We start from the raw sequence: 6,555 nt of genomic DNA, 5'->3' as shown, positions 1-6,555 counted from the left end.
TCTCAGCTCACTGCAGCCTCTGTCTTCCAGGTTCAAGCAATTATTATGCCTCAGCCTCCCACGCAGCTGGAATTACAGGTGTGCAACATCACGCCCATCTAATTTTTGTATTTTAGTAGAGACGAGGTTTCACCATGTTGTCCAGGCTGGTCTTGAACCCCTGGCCTCAAGTGATCTGTCCGCCTCAGCCTCCCAAAGTGCTGGGATTATAGGCATGAGCCACTGTGCCTGGCCATCAGGTATTTCTCTATAGCAGTGTGAGAACAAACCAATACACCAACTGAGCCAGTCTTTGGGCCCTAGTAGTGGCAGCAGTGGGGTGAGTGAGCCTGTTTTAAGGCCCCAGAGTGGCTTATACTGGCCCTTGTGTTAGTGGTTCTACTGGGCTCATTCTTGGGCCTCCAAGCTGCTTAAAAGTGGGCAGTGGGAGCAGTGGGCCTGGTGTGTAGGTGGAGTCTCAGGCCCCTGGGAAGCTGGTGTGCTGTGGGTAATGGCAGTAGCAGTGGTGGAGGAAACCACAGGGACCCATGCCATCTGTGTTGGTGTTGCTGGAAGCTGCAGTGCATTGGGTGGTTTATTCCCTAGTCCCACAGCTGCCTGTAGCAGGGCAGTGGGTACTGTCCTAAGTGTTCTTTGGAGACCTTAGTCTTCCTTGTCTCTCTCTCAGTTGGCTGGCGACTGCTGTTGTGTCACCTTGACCTTGGCCCAAGGGTGGGGCACAGCTTAGTGTTAAACTCTCAAAATGGTGCCAGCTGTGGGCTTGTGACCAGAGAGGGTCAGGCCCTTCTCAGGCAAACAGTATGGGCCAGACTCTGTGAGAAGTGTGGTTCACTTGAGTGTTGGTCTCGCAGCAGCCTGTGGCCGGGCATTGAATATTATCCTAGGTATGCATCGGAAAGCCTGGCTGCCCTATCCCTCCTTGACCAGGGAGTAGCTGCAGCCATGTCAACTTGAATTTGGCGTGACCATGGGGCATAGCCCAGCATTAAACTCTCAAAATGGCACCTTGGGCCTGTGGCCAGGGAGGGTGGGGTCCCTCCTAGGCAAGAAGCATGTGTAAGAAGCTGTGGGGAGTGTCATCCCCTCACCTCTCAGTCTCACAGCAGCCTGTTGCAGATCAGTGGGTATTGTCCTCCATTTGCATGAGAGAGCCTGGTTTCTCCATCACTCCTTGGCTAGGCAGCAGCTGTAATTGTGTTAGTTTAACCTCAGCCCAAGGGCGGGGCACAGTCCAGCATTCAACTCTTAAGATGGTGCCTTGGGGTTAAGACCAGAGAGGGTGGGGCATCTCCCAGGCAAGCAGTGTGAGCAAGAAGCTGTGGGGAACGTGGCTTATTTACATCTCAGTCTCAACTGCAGCCCATAGCAGGGCGGCAGGTACCCTCCCATTGGTGCATGGGAGCACCTGTTCTTCCCTATACCTCCTTGGAGCTGCTCAGTGGCAGCAGCTGGGTCTGTAGATCCCCAGTATCCAGGCTCTCAAAATGGCTCCCAGCTGAGGCTGCTCTGGGTGCTGAAGCTTGTGGGATTTTGTGTGGGTTCCCTTTCTGGGGCGACATCTCTGTGCAATCTTTAGGAAGCTCCATATGCCAGGCCTGATGCTGTAGTGAATCCACTACAGGGTTTCTCCCAGAGCCAAGATCATAAATGCCCATTTTGGAGTTCTAGGGATTTCTCTCTTCCTGTTTCCCTAGGTCCGGGAGCCTCTCTTGGGTCTCGGTCGGTTCCTGGCTGGGCAAGCTTCCTCACACCATGTCCTTTCTTCCTGCTGGCGTTTCTCGTCTATTCTCTGGTGCATCCAAGTGTTCTTTCCTAGACGATCTGTTCAAAATGGGAGGATCTGTGTACTATTCTCTTTCCTCTCCTTGGAGGAGGCACACGAGCCATTCAATTTCTGCAGATCATCTTGCATCCTGATTTTAGGCTTTGTGAGGGTGGGTCTTTTTCTCCTTTTTTCTTATTCCGAGGTGTAGCCTGTACCCCTAGTTCATCGTTTGTCATTAGAAGCTGTAGCATCTCTGGAGTATCCTTTGAATGTCAGAGACGATCGAGAAAGTTTCTTTCTGCGGCGCCTGCACTTCACCACTCACCACATTGTGTAGGATCAAGAATCTATGCTCAGCTCTCAGTCTCCCTGGAATTTACTTCCTTTTTTTTTTTTTTTTTTTTTTTCAAGACAGGGTCTCACTCTGTTGCCCAGGCTGTACTGCAGTGGCAGGATCTCGGCTCGCTGCAACCTCCACCTCCTGTTTCAAGAGATTATCCTGCCTCAGCCACCTGAGTAGCTGGGACTACAGGCACCCACCACCATGCCGAGTCATTTTTGTGTTTTTAATACAGACGGGGTTTCCACGTTGGCTAGGCTGGTCTCAATCCCTCGACCTCAAGTGATCTGCCCTCTTCGGCCTCCCTCCCAAAGTGCTGTGATTACAGGCGTGAGCCACCACCCCCGGCCATGAATTTACTTTCTGTTAAGCCTTCTGAAGTTGTATTAAAGGATATGGCCAGGATTCAGCTAAGGACCTAAGGAAAATTTCTTTGTAGACTTCTGAGGTATCTGTTCCATAGCTTCCCTATCTCTGTAGGTATGCTCATCAAATTCCAGCTACTTTAGCAGTTTCAAACTTAATCTCTGCTTCCATCCAGCAAGACCACTGTAACTATTTGGCTTCTGCTTTCCTACCACATGGCCTGGAAGATGTTTCCAAAGGGAAGTCTGGGTGAATGTGGGGCCTCAGCTTCTATGCTTCCTCATTTCCAAAGAACGGAAACCTTCTGTTGATTTTTGTACAGTGCCTAAAAATTGATGTTTTATGCATTTTCTCCAGTTTTCGTAGCTGGTTTCAGTAAATCTGATATCAGTTATTTCACATTGGATGTAATTAGAAGTCTGTACTAAGACTTTTAGTCAAAATCTAGGTGGTTTAAAAATTTCTCAGTAAAATAAATGTAGAGTTAATATTTTTCATCTCCTGAGATACAAACCACAAATAGTAAGATCTATATAAGAGATCAATATAATGCTTAACTGTAATATAAAGGGCAAGTAAATTTATTATAAAATATCCATTTTATTATATAAAATTTCAGACCTGAATATACTGAATACATAATAATTTGAAGCCTGTACATTTTTATAATAATACTTTGTAAGAGAAAAAGATCAGAAGTCATACATACAGAAAATATATAAAAAAGAAGAGCAGAGGTATTAGTGGGAATTACTATTATAAATAATAAAGAACAGAATAAGAGAAAGAACAAACTTATTCATCTAATACAGGAGAAAGGAGGATATAATGTTAATCTGTGTAGGCAGAACAGGCTGAGGCCAATTACAGAGTGCTGAAGTAGACAAAATGAGAAATAGTCTCATAATTAACCGGGGCAAATACAGTGTTAATTTCTTTTGTTATTTCATGAAATGGGGAAATAGAAAAGTATCCCATACAAAGTTTGAACTATGAGAGATCCCACTATCTGTTGAGATATATGTTCAGTCTCTAGTACTTAACATGATCTTGGGTGCTGTTATCTTTGAAAGTGTATCAAGGATGGATTGGAAGAAGGTAGTTGTAACAGAGGCTCTGGAGAAATTGTGTGGTGGACTCCTGGAGATAACATCCGAGTAAGACTGAAAAACAACAGGCAACCCAAATATATACATTCAATAGGTAATGTTCACAGCAGAGACTTTAAAAATTATTGTTACAAAATATGCATATTTAAAATATGCATATAAATTATACAATCATGATATAAATTAAAATATGTACATTTAAAATACACCTATAAAATGACAAATTTTATACGTATAAAAACAACGTTTATTTTTAAAAAATTAAATGAAATTAAATGAGCTCGCATGTCAGAATATAGTTCTCTTTCTGTGGATTATGTTCCTAACCTAGGCAGGTATGTGGAAGCTTTTACTGGCCAGTTAAGAGCCACTCAATTCTGAGAAGCTCTCTCCTAGGCATTAGTAGCTTCTTTAGTAATTTGGTTACACCTTTGTACTGACCCTCCATTGGCAGCATTTTGCTAAAGTGCTTTCATATGCCTTGCTCCCCATGCTACAGCAATTCTCAGGAAACCTGAGGCTTCCAGTCTCATCTCCCTCTAGTGTTCCAGGGTTGGGGCCTGCAGGCAGTGGTGATAGGCATCTTTCTTTTTTATAACATTTTTATAAGAATACTTTGTATGTAAGAGAAAAAGATCAGAAGTCATATGTACAAAAAATATATAAAAAAGAAAGAGCAGCGGCATTAGTGGGAATTACTATTGTAAATAATAAAGAACAGAATAAGATAAAGAACAGACTTATCTAATACAGGAGAAAGGAGGCTATTTCCTGCAGCAAATTACAGCTGTTCCCCCTTACCCCGATCTCAAACTGCTAAATCAATCAGGAATTATCTCATGATCATAAAATGGCTTGGGCAGCATAATTTCCAGTTCACATGCAGCAGGAGAAACTGGCCTTTCTCAGTTTCTCAGCTTTTGCAAACTCCGACTTTTAGGGGTGGTCCATGGTCCCTCTCTGCAGGCTCCTATACCGTGCCTTCTTTTTAACATTGCTGGCTTTGGCGCTGGTTGTTATAGATCAGGTCAGCGAGTCCCACCTGGGTCCCAAAGACTATCACTGGGGGGTGGGATGCTTCCTGTAAATAGCCACAAACTTTACAGCTGCTGCTTCTCTCCCCCAGCTTCAGAGAGGAGAGCCGTTCGAACGCCACACTCCTGCTGCAGAATGCTGAGGTGAGCGGATAACCTCCTTTCATAAACACCTAACATGTTCCATGGGGTGGGGGAAATCTAGTGCTCCTTATAGTGAAAAGGCACCTGCATTAGTTTCCCAGAGCTAATGTAACAAGGTGTCACAAATGAGTGGCTTAGAAGGACAGAAATTTATTATCTCACTGTTCTGGAGGTTAGAAGTTCAAAATCAAGATGCTGGCAGGGTCATGCTCCCTCAGAAACCTGTAGCAGAAGGATCCTTCCCGACCTCCTCCTGGTTTGCTAGAAATCTTTGGCACTTCTTGGCTTGTCAATGCATCGCCCAATCCTTCATCTTTACATGGTTTTCTCCTTGTGCGTCTTCACATCGTTTTCCCTCTGTGCATATCTGTGTCTGTCTCTAATTTCCCCTTTTTCTTTGTTTTGAGATGAGAGTCGCTTTCTCTCACGCAGGCTGGAGTGTAATGGCGTGATCTAGTCTTACCACAGTTTCCGCCTCCTGGGTTCCAGCGATTCTCCTGCCTCAGCCTCCTGAGTAGGCGAGATTACAGGTGCGCACCACTATGCCTGGCTAAGTTTTGTATTTTTAGTAGAGACAGGGTTTCACCATGTTGGTCAGGCTGACCTCAAGCAATCCACCTGCCTCAGCCTCCCAAAGTGCTAGGATTACAGGCGTGAGCCACTGCGCCCAGCCCAATTTTCCCTTTTTATAAGGAAACCAGTGATACTGGATTAGGCTTTCTCCTAATGACTTCATTTTAATTTGATTGGTTATTTAAAGACACTACTTCTAAATTAGGTCATATTCTGAGTACTGGGGATTAGGACCTCAATATATTTTTTTGAGGGGGATACAACTCAATACATAACATTTTCATCAAGATTTTAAGTGGTTTTGTGGCCCTAAAATATTGAGTACCTCTCCTGCTTTCAGAGGGAGGTTCTAGTCACCAATTCTTGGAAAACAGGAAAAAATTCAATCTGGCTTCATATATCATTATGCTACTGATATAATGATAAGAGCTGATAAATAATAAATAATAAAAACTTACTGAGGGACAACTATGAGTTAAGAGCTGTTGTAAGCTCTTTTAGTGATATATTGTCATTTAATCCTCCCATCTACTCTGTGGGTTAGAGACTATTTCCGTTTTACAGATGAGAAAACAAAAGCGCAGAGAGAGCAAGAGTCTTGACATTATCACATGAACATTATGCCAACTTCCAAAATCAAAGTATTTTCTCCTCTTGGATGAAGGAGTTCTTTAATTCAAGCCAATCTCCTCCAACCTAAGATAAAGTGGTCATTCAACACTATTCTCCTACATCCCCTCAACCACAGGGATTGCAGGGGCTATATTGATCCATGTTAACCCATACTGGCTTTTAAAAAGGGAAGAGTCAATTTGTGATCAAATCGCATGCTTTATTGAAGAACTGAGAAAAAAGAGCAATGGAAAGGACTTCATTAGAATGCATTTTCCATGTGGCCTCTTGAAAAAATTAGAGTTCTTTGCTAATTCACAGTTAATCTCTTGTTCTTGACTGGAGTCACACTGGTTCTTTGCAAACTATGAAGAAATAGAAGTTGTGTGTGGTGTGATTTCCAAGGATTCCGACAATGAGATTTCTGAGGGCGAAGTGCCTGAGATGAAATGAGATAGCAAACGGATCATTATTATAGTCTAAAATAAGAGCCTTATCCTGAGACATTGAGTTAAAGTAAGACAAAACAACAACAACAAGCGAACAAATATGTAAACCTGGAAAGTGGTTAGTTAAAAGTGTACTGAGAAGACAGTACCTACTCTGTTCTGG

At 43.5% G+C, this 6,555-nt stretch overlaps 1 protein-coding gene across 5 annotated transcripts in view; it reads right to left on the bottom strand.

Moving 5' to 3' along the window:
* Positions 1–6,142: 6,142 nt before the first annotated feature.
* LOC101009144 (membrane-spanning 4-domains subfamily A member 8-like) overlaps positions 6,143–6,555 on the bottom strand; it is a 60,663-nt gene continuing 60,250 nt past the window's right edge. For all 5 annotated transcript variants that reach the window (XR_001894746.3, XR_004177564.1, XR_001894747.3 and 2 more), the window contains one exon: positions 6,143–6,382. The gene's annotated coding sequence lies outside the window, so the exon portion shown is untranslated. The remainder of the gene's footprint in view (positions 6,383–6,555) is intronic.

The sequence above is a fragment of the Papio anubis genome, chromosome 12 (assembly GCF_008728515.1).
Source record: "Papio anubis isolate 15944 chromosome 12, Panubis1.0, whole genome shotgun sequence".
NCBI classification, from domain to species: Eukaryota; Metazoa; Chordata; class Mammalia; order Primates; family Cercopithecidae; genus Papio; species Papio anubis.
This window is presented reverse-complemented; position numbering and strand designations above follow the sequence as displayed.